Here is a 12,978-nt window from a genome sequence, read left to right as displayed (position 1 = left end):
ACTGGCTCGGGGAGTCCCTCAGCCGATGGGGAACTCGGCACAGAGACCAGGTGTCCCTGGCCTAGAGAGGCCAGTCCCTTCCCCTGCCTGGCGCCGGCTCTCCCATCTGAAACGTAAGGTCTCTTCCAAACCCAGAACACAGTGGGTGCTCAGTACAGACCTGCTAAACGATACTCAGAATGCCCCGCACCCTCTTCTTCTTCCTCCTTCTTCCCCTTGCCCCTCCCTTGCTGCCCCCCCAGAAGGCAAGGGCCCCTTGGTCTGACCCCCTCCACCCTGCCAGTTCTCATGGGCACCCGTTTCAGTGCTGACACTCAGCAGAGGCGGGACTGAGGACCGGGTGATGGGCAGGAAGGCTGGCCCTGGGGAGCCACATGGCTTCTCGGGCCCCCTGCAGAAGAAGCTGGGGGGACAGAGTGGGAGCTTATGAGCTTTGGTGTGGTGGGGACCTCAAAAACTCATTCGGCCTCTCTCTGCATCTTAAGTTCCTTCCTGGAAATAGGATAAGAGTGGCTACCAAGTGCTGAAGCTTCCCGGGGGGCAGGTCCTGTGTTCGACTCCTCCCAAGCCAGTTCTCCTCCTCCCGAGCCAGCTCTCCTCCTCCCACAGCAGCATCCAGGAGTCTCTGAGTGGTCCCCAGGCGGCAGCTTGTTAGAGATGAAAATTATCCCGCTCCGTCTCGCTGAATCTGAAACTCTGGAGCTGGGGTCCCCGGTCTGTGTGGCAAGACCTCTCGGTGACACGTGCTGGGAACTCAAGCATGAGAAGCACAGACCTCCACCATCCTCATCCTCACCATCTTCACCCCAGGACCTCTGAGACCGGCCCTGAGCAAGTCCTTCCCCTCCCCCACGGACCACAGGGGGCTCCCCGCACTTCCCAGTGTCTCCAGTGCTAAGGGCTATGCCCTTCCCTGGTCTGGAAGCAGCAGCTTGTCACCAAACACCTGTGAGGTCCCTGCCAGCAGATGTCTGCCCGCCTCCTAGGGCATCTCCAGTCCACATGTACCCCGGTCTCTGTGATGGGCCAGGTGCCAGCCCACCTCCTTTGTGAGTGGAGGAGTGCCCCACAGCCGTCAACAGGACACTCTCCACGCCACCCTCTACTTTGTGAGGCAGCGAAATGAAGTGATTTAAAGCATTGATAGCCTGGGCTTGAATCCTCCGTCTTCCGCTTACCAGCTGTGTGTCCTCAGATATGTTTCTTAACCTCTCTGTGTCTGTTTCTTCTCATCCTTAAAGCAGAGATACTAAGACCCATTTCTAGGATGGTTGCGGAATTAAAGATGATAATGCGGGTAAGGCTGAGAACGCTGTCACGTAGCATGCACCATAGACATGTTAGAAATGATGGCTCTCTGGGCCCTGTCCACCCACACCCTCAGCCTTCCCTGCTCCTCCTGTCCTTCATGTACCCCGTGCACCAGCCAGTCTGGGCTGCTGGGAATCCCTGAACTGGCCAGTTTTTTTTTCATGCCTCCATCCCTTTGTACATGCTGTGACCTCTAACTCTGACCTCTTCACCTGGAAAACACCTGCTTGCTCACCCCTCCCCTCTGCCTTGCTCCCTGTCTCCAATCACAACCCGATGGGCTTTGCTGCCTGCCCCCTCCACCATATACACATGCACATCCTCGGATGCCCCCTCCTCCAGGACTTTAGTCTCTGGGTGCTTAAATGCTTAGCTGGATGCCTGCCTCCTGTCCTAGGTTGTAAGTTCCCTGAAAGCAGGGTCTGACTCTTATCTCCATATCCTGGGTCTGGCTTTTGGTGGGTGCTTAATAAATGTTCATGGAGTCCAACTTAGGAGTGGATTTTTTAAAAAAATGAATTAAAGTTACAGGGGCTCACAAAGGTCTTCAAGATACAGTGAGTAAAACATCAAACTGGCAGGAAAAATACATATGATGTTGTCCCATCTCTTCACTTTCTGCAAACCGCATTTCTGCATACATGCTGAATGCATGGAAAGGACTCTGGAAGTGTAAATGGCAAAGTGATAACAGGCATGGTGTTGGGCAGGGAGACTAATTTCAGTGGTGGATGAAGGGGGCTCCATCACCTTGTATGAATTCGTACAGAGAGAATGAATCGAGGTGTGAGCTATGTGTTAAAAACAAATAAAATAGTTCTCCTCCTGCAAAAAGTTTGATGTGGAACCCTTCCCTCACTGCTCCAGACTCCAACAGAATATGCCCTTTCCACCAGGGCCTTTGCACCGACTGTTCTTCCTGTCCAGAAAGCACTTCCCCAGCTTCTCTGAGGTCAGGAACTGTGGCCCTGTTGTGGTTCCCTGCTGCAGCCCAGTGCCCAACACAGCTCGGGGACGTAGTAAGAGCTCATGTAATATTTGTCAAATGAATAAACTCCTATTTAACAGCCTTTTTCTTGTTCTTTTTTTGTCCAGTGTTCTTGAGCTTCTCCCTCTCTCTCCCTCTCTTTCTCTCTCTAGCTTCCCTAGTCTAAATCTTAACCATCAAATACATCCCTGCCCGTGGAGCCCTGGGACTCTCCCTAACTCAGTCTCCCTTAGAGATTGTCTGATGGTGCAAACAAGCTTCTCAGGCAACGGCAGAGAAGAAACATAAGTCAAATCCCGTGAAACTAAAAGCTACTCAGGAGAGATGGCTCAGAGCTTGTTCTAATGAGCATGTGGCTGGTGATGACTGCCTATTTGCGAGTGCTTTCAAGACCAATGTGCTCTTTGTCTTCCTTACATTTCAAAAAATTCCAAGTTTTTATTTATTTAGTATCATGCATTCCTGTGATTCAGAATTCTAAGGACAAAGCATCTGTCTCTGTCCCCCTCTCCGGAGGTAACCAATGTAGCAGCTTCTCATATAGCTTCCAGAGATTTCTCACGCATGTACAAGCAAGCACACTACGTATATTTTTTCCTCTTTAATACATAGATGCTGGTATACCACACACATAGTTCTGCACTTTTATTATTATTATTTTTCACCTCACTGGATCTCTTGGAGCTCTTTCCATTCTTAGTGACTACAGAGCATCCACATATTGCTTTCCTGCGGCAGGGAAGGGACCTGTGCTTTCTTAGGAGCAGTGGTCCAGTTGCTATTTACAGGCTCCTGCCTGGTGAGCTGTTCTCGGTGGTGGTGAAGGTCAGAGAGACTGGGGCTTGGATCCCAGTTCTGTAGTAGCTCCTGGATGAGCCACTTAATCAGAGGAACCTCAGGGCGCATGTCTCCAAAGGGCGACCGTCCCACCCACCCCCGCCTCGTGAGCTGTTGCCAGGATTAAACAACATGATGCACGTTGGGGTCTTCGCTCTTACATATAAGGTGTCTGATAAATGGTGGCTGTCGTGACAGGAGTTATTAATGATAAAAATAGGTGTTATTGCCCAGTCCCTATTGCTCAGCCAGATGACGATTGCTGGAGGTGGTGACGCTAGTGTCTTGTTGAAATGACCCTCCGCTTAGAAGGAGCCTTACTGATGGTTCATAAATGGTGGCCTTGGCATATTTGCACAGGAAGGGCCCTGGGAGGGGGACATCCACCCCATCAGGGTGTGGGGATGGGGGAGGCGGGGGTCACCAGATGAGCCCACGAGTTCTCCCCGTGCACCGTGGTGAGAGCTTTCCTCTGCAGTGTTTCGTTTGTTCTTAGTCACTGGACACACTCAGGCTTGAAGCTTTGGGGAGTTTATTAAATTACTTGCCTCTGTTTTCCTCTCTCTGGCCTGGGGCAATGAACCAGCCTGCATGATGCCGTTCCCGGTGGCAGGCCCGGGAACTTTCACCCCGCCCCTTCCAGTCTACCTTCTAGGCACGCTAAAGTGTTGGAGACCATATCACAAAGTCAGTTTTCTGTCCTAAGTTATTTGGATCATCATTGGATTATCAGATTTTCTCTTTGTTCTTGAAGATGTTGTAAATGACCATTAAAATGTCTGCAAAGCAGCTCATTGAGTGGAGACACCGTATTTATCCTTAACCATCCCTCTATGCTTGGACCTTTGGGTTCTTCTCATTTTATTTCATTCTCCTGGCCTCCCCGTGGAGAGAGCTTTGCCCCCATCAGAGGTTTTTCTCCCTGAGGCTGGGATTCCCAGGAGCGGAGCACCTTGGCCAACAACTATGATGTTGTTTATCCCCCATCCCCCACCCCATCACCTCCGCTCAGCTTTGTTTTATTTTTTTTTTTTAAAGATGTATTTACTTATTATAGAGAGAGAGTTGGGGACGAGGGGCAGAAGGAGAGAGAGAGGTAATCTTAAGCAGACTCCCCGCTGAGTGTGGAGTCTGACACGGGGCTCGATCCCAGGACCCTGAGATCACATCCTGAGAAGAAATCAAGAGTTGGATGCTTAACCAACTGAGCCACCCAGGCACCCCTCAGCTTTGTTTTAATACGTGGCTTTGCAAATCCTGCCTTTCTAATAGGATTCTGACACCAACTTCACATTTGTTTTCCCTTTGTTTCACATTTTGTTTTACCCAAGGCCATCAGAACCTGGCACAAGTGACTTCCCAAGGCACCCAGGATGGCCCTGGGAGGCTGGGTGCCACCCTGCTGTTGAAGCAGCACGGTGGGGGACAGACCATCCTGCCACGTGCAGCTGACCTGTGTTCCATCCACCACCCTGTCCCCGTCACTTTGTAGCTCTGTGATCTTCTAGAATATCTTAGCCACTCTGAGCATCTGTGATCTTTAAAAATAGGGCTAACCCTCCACTCATCTGAATGTTGGCTGGTGGTTTCCGAAGGCTGGTGCAGTTCTAAGTGGACTGTTGATTCACTCATTCGTTTACAATAAACAATTAATTAATGCAGTGTCCAGACCTGAGTTCGATTCCTCATTCTCCACGGGTCCTTCTCTACTCACTGGTTCAACAGAGCAGTGAGCTGGGTTCAGACAGTCACGGGCTAGAGTCCTGCCTCTCTCCGTAATTAGCGGTGTGACTTGGGCATGTCAATGAATCTCTCTGAGCCTGTGTTCTCTTCTGGAGATTAGGAACAATAATAGAGCCAGTAAACATACAGTGTATATAGAATACTTTTAAGCACCCAGCAAATGTTAGCTATAATAATAATTAGATGCTATTATGTTACATAAGATCTCAAACAACTTCTAAGGGGGGTCATTTTGCCCCAGGACCAGGATGACCAAATGCCTTAACTATGTTCAAGTTGCATGGGTGTGGAGGTAGGGGGCGGGCTGATCCGCATGCCCCCAGGAAGGTTCCCCAGGGCTCGTTCAAGGGGCTAGTTTGCGCTCCCAGGGGCAGGGAGGCCACCGGGGGCTGAGTGCCTTCCTGCCCGTGACTCAGAACCAGACACTGGGAACAGGTGAACCCAAGATTCAAGGACCTCGCTGGAGACTAGACAGACTGTACGTCTAGGCAGTGCCCGAGCATTAGAATAATGTCATAATCAAGGGTGACGATGTTATAATGTTAGGATGTTAAAATGATTCAGTGTTAGAATGTGTGGCTATTACAATAATAGAATGTTATACTAGAAGAACTTTGGCTTTGGAAGGGCAATTAAAGAGGATGTGGTCTTTCGCTGAAACTGCCGGCATGCAAAGCTGCAGGAAAAAAATGTAATATGACCTTCCTAGGAGTTGGTGGGGGGTGGGTTTGACAGAATTGTGAGAGGGAAATTTTTATATTTGTGTTTTATAATTACAAATATATAAAATATATTATAAATAAAGAGATATCATTATATATCATTATTTTACATGTGAATTATGTAATTGCAGTTTTTATATTCTAGCACACACTTGGGAACAGATTGTAAATTTAGAATGCGATTTTGAGTGAGATGAAAAAAGTTTGACCATTTAAATGAACGTTGGTTTGGGGTGGGCTGTTTGGGGTCATTTGCCCACCCTGCGTGCCCCTGGGCATGGACACTCACAGTCCCTTTCCCCTTCCTTGGGAGGCTCATGGAAATGTGTGTAGATGACTGATTTCACGTCAGCCCCTTCATTCTATAGGTGAAGATGCGGAGGCCCAGAGACAGCAAATGGTCTGGCCAAGCCGTGTGGGGGCTTTGCAGAGCCCTGAGTGGAATCTGACTCCTGATTATGTGTTCCCCACCCCCTCCCCCACCCCTGCTGCCTCAGCGGCTCACTGAGTCTTGTTCTGACCTGAGTGGCATGGGCGAGCTTGGTAACCCTCCTTCCTGTACTTGGCATCCGTGAATTCTGGTTTGGAGGAAGGCTAATTGTATACATGTCAAACTCAACCCATTAGCTGTTGACTTGCCTTCGGTTCCAAGGTTATAGCTTATGTATATCTTTGCACTGAGAAAATAAATAATTGGGAAAAGGTGGTCATCTGGTCTGCCTTGAGCACTTGAGTTTTGCAGTTTTTGAGAGCCAGGAAGCTTGGGTTCAAATCCCAGCTCTGCCACTTCCTAGCTGGGGGATCTTGGGCAAATGACATAACCTCTCTGTGACTCAGTTTTTCCATTTGTTAAATGGGGTTAATAGTGATCTCATAATAGTGTCATGAACATTAAATGAGATAAAGAGCCTCAGCATGATGCCTGTAACAAGTAGGTGCTTAATAAACATTATGTTTACAATAATATTCTGTCATAGCAAGACTTCCTGCTTCCACTCCACTCCCAACACTGTCCCCAGATACTCACACATGTATGTTCCGATACCCTGGGGTATATTCCGGGCATGGAAACATGGCTCACCCCCAATTACCAACAATTTTCTAAGTGATACACATTTTGGAGCTCAGGTTTTCTTGATGGACTAGGAAGATTTTTTTTTTAATATCTCAAAATCCCTTAGCAAGCTGGAGCCACAGCGCGAGAGCGGATGTTCACGGCTGCTGAAGGCCTGCCATGTGCTGTCAGAGTTAATTCTCACAGCCTCCACGCACAAGTATCATTACCTCCATCTTACAGATGAGAAAACTGGGCAGAGACCAAACTGGCCAAGGTCGGAGAGCAAAAAAGAGGTAGAGACGAGACTTTGTAACCCCGAATGGTTGATCCTAAAACCCGTTCTCTTTCCACCAAGATACCCCGTTTTGCTTTCTGAGCCAGAGAATGACCCAGTCTTCATCTGGCCCTGGGGTCAGGAAGGGGGTGGGAGGGTGGAGTGTAGGGATGTGGTCCAAGTTCACAAAGTCCCATGAAGTACCTTTCAAACAAACAGCTGGAAGACACGGCCCTGGGTCCAGAATTGCTTTGATAATTTCCTGCGTTGGTCTTTGATACCTGGTTACTTCCTCTGTAGGATGTTGAGTTTGTCCCTCGTCAGCGAGGTCCTCCACACAGGGCAGTTGCAAGATGGGATCGCGTCAAAGCAGGTGCGAGTGCTCCAAACCAAAAGCAAATGTGCAAAGTATAAAGCAAAGGGCTCTATGCTCTGCTTCTTATCATAGATGTTTCTCCTGAGGCTCCGTTTACATCTCAGAGAGAAAGTGGGAGGGCAATGCTGCTGAGCTGGGGAGAGCGGCCAGACTCTCAGCTAACCCAGGCTGGGCTGGGGAAGAGCTGGTATTCCCCTGGAGGAGGGAAAGGCCCCATGCAGCTGGACTGAGAGTGAGAAGTGGGACCACACAATGGAGTGGAACCGAGTCCCAAGGGTGGCGGGGGAGGGGAGGGCACTGGGAGTGGGGAAGCCCACCCAGCAGGCCACGGTCAGGGCAGGAGGCTCAGAACCAAGACCAAGAACCAAAGGGGTGGTTGAGGTCTGCTTTTCGGTGGCCTGGATGCAGATCCAATGGCTCAGGAGGTCCACCCAAAGCTCAGACCACAGGGATGGGTCATTCACGATGATAGGCTTACAGACACAGGGAAGAGACAGATTAGCCTAGGAATGACCTTCATCAAAGTCACCCAGCTTGGGCAGGGGACAGAGACCCCCTGCCCTGGGAGTTGAGACCCACTGGCCACCTCCCCTGTCCACTCCTGCTGAACCCCAAAATTCCCTGTCTAGCCCATGGGGCTGGAGCGAACCCCAGGCAGTGGCCGCTCATCCTTCTGTCTCCAGCCATAAAAAGACAACAGAATGGAAAAATAATTAAAAAATAACAGTGGAGGTGGGGGGGCACGTTGGTAGGGGAGAGAGCTGGGGGCTGGGGAAGCGATTTCCAGAGAAGAGACGGGTGGAGGGTTGGAGTGGCTGGCGTTGAGATAACCAACAGATGCGATTCTTCAGATAAGCGTAGCAATTTAGATAAATCTCAGGCTTTGGAGCTGGTCGCCTGCGTCTGCCTTTTTTCAATTTTATCTCTGAGCCAAGGGAGGGGGAGGGGGAGGGCAGGGAACTCCGAGGGGTGAGGAGATGGGAGGAGGGGAGGGCAGGGAGGGGGGCCAACTTCATCTTCGGGGACTTTGGCTTTTCTTTTTAATGTGTTTTTCCCAGAAGGTGGGAAATGCCAACACACACTCGGAGACCTAGAAGGCGGCCTATGTTTTTTAAAAAGCGGCGGACAAAAATCAAAATATTTGAAAATGTATTTCATGGTAATTATGTCATATTTCATGGGCTGGTGCCACTACTGAAAGAGAGGCTGAATGCCTTAATTTGTATAGAAATTGTAATCATTTGTTCATTTCAAGGTGAAAATTGCATTTTTTAATTTAAATTGTATCCTGCATGATAGTCTATTATCTAGTAAAATTGTCTCCATGTCTGAATGCCTTATATGCAGCTGCAATGCTTGTTACAAATCCACTTATATTCATAAAAGCAGGTGGACATCTCAGGAAATGGAAGCCGTTGTGTGTGCGCGCGCGTGTGGATGCGTGTGGATGCGTGTGGATGCGTGTGGACACGGTGGCCCCTCTTGCCTGGCTCTCACTCCCGCCTTCTCGTCCTCCTTCCACCACCCACCTCTGACTCTCATGTCAGCATTTCCAGATCTACTTAACAAATGAGAGTTAGTTGGAATAAATGAGGAATAAATGCACAGTGCGGAAGAGCAAGCCTCTGTCTCAGTCCAGGGGGCCGGGCAGGGTTGGGTCTCCCCCTTGTTGTGCGCCTTTCCCTGGGCAGCTTGCCGCCTCGACGATCCCCACTCTGGGCCTGACTGCCCGACTCTGAATCCTGGTTCTGCCCCTGGCTAGCTGCGCTCTGGGACTTAGTTTCTTCACCTTTAAAATGGGGTAACAACAAAATCTACTTCTGGTCATTGTCAGCAAGACATGGTGGGGGTGGGGGGGCAAATCTGCCTGCCACCTGTCTATGATCTGCCAGCTGAGAGTGGCTTTTAGATTTTTTAGTGGGGGAAAAATAAATCAAAAGAAATGATAGGAAATAACCTCAAATTCAAATTCAAGTGTTTATAAATAAAGTTTTATTGGAACACAGACATGCTCATGTGTTTACACATGGCCGCCCTCCCGTCACATCAGAGCTGAGTAGTTGTGACAGAGACCGTAGCCCACAAAGCAGAAACTACGTCTTTATAGACAAAGTGTGCCCATTCCTAAAATAACATAAGTGAAGTGCTTAGCCCAGCGTCTGGCGTGTCTAGGCATCCATCCTTGTTAGCGGTTACGACAGGCTGGGGACTTAAGGAAGTTTGAGTGTCCAGAAGAAAATCAACCAACCAGTATTTCTGTGGCAACAGTTACCATCTACCCAGCTTACATATGTGGTATGTACTGGTCAAAGATACAGAGTTTCTCTCTGGGGCAAAAACTGGAAATGGGGACCTTGTTTTCTTAAAAATTCTGACCTTTTTTAATCCCTGGGATGTCAGAAGGGGTTCTGGACCAAGAGTTAGATACTCTATCCATCCACTTCTCTGGGGCTTAGTTTCCCACCTGTAAAATGGGTCCCTTCCAAGGGGCGTCTGGGTGGCTCAGTCGGTTAAGCGTCTGACTCTTGATTTCGGCTCAGGTCATGATCTCACGGTCATGGGATCAAGACTCCACAGCGTGGAGGCTGCTTGAGATTCTCCTTCTCCCTCTCTCCCACCCCCTGCTTGCATGCACTCTCTCTCAAAATAAATAAATAAAATCTTAAAAAAAAAAAAGAGTCCCTTCCAGCGAAAGGTCCAGCTGCAAGTGCCTTATGACATGTGCAAAGGGTCAGCATGTTCCTGGCATATGGCAGCTGTCCAGATGGTCCTTTTCTTCCTCTCCTTTCACTGGGGTAGGTTCGGTGGTCCCTGCAGGACCCCGTTCAGGAGCACTAACTACCCATCTTTTAGTCCGTCCATCCATCCGTCCATCCATCCATCCATCCATCCATCCATCCCTCCGACAATTTCCAAGCATCTCCTATGTCCCGGGCACTGTCTTGGAGGAGGCTCTGTTGTGGTGTCTCTCAATTCCAGGCAACCTTGGGCAAAGGAGATAGAAAATCTGCACTCAAACACAAGCTGGGTGTCCTTTGGTGAGTGACTTCATCTCTGAGCCTCATTTCCCCAACCCCAAAAATCATTGCCCTCTCCCTCACAGGGTTACGGGGGAGTGCTAGAGATGGTGTGTGTCAAATGCCTCAGAAACTCTACAGAGCCACGCAATTGTTATCTAAGGATTTACCTTCCACAGGAGTCAGGTCGGGGATGACTTGCCCAAGGCCACACCGGGGAGAAAGGAACACAGTTAAGTTTAAGGCCAATGCTTGGTGTTACAGATTGGATGTTTATGTCCCCCCACACCCCAGTTCCTGTGTTGAAGCCCTAACCCCACTGTGATGGTATTTGGAGATGCGGCTTTTGGGAGGTAATTGGGGTTAGATAAGGGTGGGTCCCCCACGATGAGATTAGCGCCCTTATAAGAGGTGGAAGGATGCTGGAGTCCTCTCTCTCCATGCGTACCCACCAAGGAAAGGCCACGCGAGTACACAGCTGGACACAGTCTGCAAACCAGGCAGAGAGTTTGCACCGGAACCCAACCACACTGGTACCCCGATCTCACACTTCCAGCCTCCAGGACTGTGAGAAAATAATCATTTATTGGGTTTAAGGTAATTTTGTATAGAGTCCAAGCAGACTGAGACATCCAGGTTCTTAGCGCCCCCACCCCACTTCCTCCCTGGAGGTATTTTATGAAGGGAAGAGAATGCTAGCCTTGTTGTGTAGCCTGGAGGAAACTGGGGTTTGAGGGAGTCAGGGGTGGGGCTCTGGGGCCTCAGTTTCCCCATTGGTTGTCAATACCAGCTGTGTGACAGAACCAACAGGGGAGCTAAAATAACAATAACAATAACAATAATAATAAACATGCCTGAGCGCCATTCCCAGAGGGTCTCCTGTATGGGTCTGGGAGGGACCTGGACCCCAGGGCGTTTAGCGCCCCTCCCCAGCCCCTCTGCGATTCCACATAGAAGATTTAGTGGGTGGAGGCCCACCCCCAAGCAGCAGTCCCCTGAGCATGAGACCATCCCAGCCCTTCCCGTGAGCCCAGGGGAAGCGGAGGGGCGCCGAGGGGAGCAGTTCCCATGGCAAGTCCGCCCATGCCCCAGCCCCAGCCAGAATTCCTGGAGGGCTCCCAATGCTCCCTGCCAACTCCGGGGAGTTTGGGAACATGGGAATAATTCAACTGGGATGGATCCTGGGGCTGGGAAACTGGAACCTGGGGCCCCGAGCTTGCGCCTCTTCCCCAGGAGCACCTGCTCTGTTCAAGAGCAGTCTACGTGGGTGGGGCGCTCTCCTGGCCATCTTCCAAGCACGGTTCCGCATTCACAGGGGCATTTATCATTTCCTATGGGCCTACTACGTTCTAGATGCCTTGCTGACCACCTGCCACAATGAGGACCTCACCAGTCGTTCTCCCGTCCTGGCTTCTGGTGCCATTCTTCCTGCTGTCCTCTTGCTTCCTCTGCCTCTTTGCACCTTCCTTCACTGGATTCCTCTCCCTTCGACCTCAGACGGCTGGAGTGCCTGCAGCCTGGTCCTTGGCTCGCTTTTCTTCTCCTGTCTCTACCTCACTCACTCCCTAAGGGGCCTCAGCCAAACTTAAATGCCAACCGAATTTCCCGAGTCAGCCGCTGCGCCCCTTCTCTGCCACCTACTTTTTAAGCCAAGGCCCTGGCCGGTTGCCTCCCACTCCTCCTTTCTTACCCGCTTCCACATCCCAGGTCATGAGCAGGACCGGCTGGTTCCTCTTCCAAAACGGGTCCTGAATCTGTCCTCTCCTCTCCACCACTGCATCTTTTTTTAAAGATTTTATTCATCTATTTGACAGAAAAAGAACAAGCAGCAGAGAGACAGGGAGAAGCAGATTCCCCACTGAGCAGGGAGCCCGACATGGGACTCGATCCCAGGACTCTGGGATCGTGACCTGAGCTGAAGGCTGATGCTTCACCGACTGAGCCACCCAGGCACCCAGACAACCTTTTCTTGACATAAATCAGATCATGTCATTCAAGATGCCCCCGTGGCTGTCATTCACTCTGGAAATAAAATCCAGCCTCTGCCAGGGTCTACAAGGCCCCTGCCCATTTGGCCCTTCCCATCTCCCACCCCAGATGAATGACTGACTGCCTGCCTGAATGAGCAGATGAATGAATGCATATCCTGGGAAGGGCCTGGGCTGGGAACTGAGAGGCAGGGTCACAAGCCCTGGTTACTCTGGAACTTAGGACAATTCCCTTTGCTCTCAATATTTGTTGCAATAAAATCTCCTGTGAAGTAAGGTCTGTTACACCCAATATGTAGATGGAAAAGAGGAGTCTTGGAGGGGTTCCGTCCCAAGCCAAGGTCACCCACTGGTAACTAAGAGGGGTAGGATTTGAACACAGGCCCATGTGGCTCCAAAGCCCACACACCTTCTACTGTGCTTCTGCTCTGACTGTGCCTCCCACCCGAGACCCCTCTCCTTGTCTCCAGGTTGGGGCCAGAGGCACATCTAGCTGCTGCTTGACACCCCCCCTCCCCCCCCCCACACACCTGACTCTGACTGGGAGCGGGAGCCCTTACTCTGCAGAATCCTCCAACCCCCAGGACCTGGCCACTCCCAGACCAGCTGCACGGGCTTGGAGAGGACACTTTGTAAACCACAGTATACCAGACGGCCACATCCAG

The sequence above is a fragment of the Leptonychotes weddellii genome, chromosome 4 (assembly GCF_054177405.1).
Source record: "Leptonychotes weddellii isolate Sample4059 chromosome 4, ASM5417740v2, whole genome shotgun sequence".
Classification (NCBI taxonomy): Eukaryota; Metazoa; Chordata; class Mammalia; order Carnivora; family Phocidae; genus Leptonychotes; species Leptonychotes weddellii.
This window is presented reverse-complemented; position numbering follows the sequence as displayed.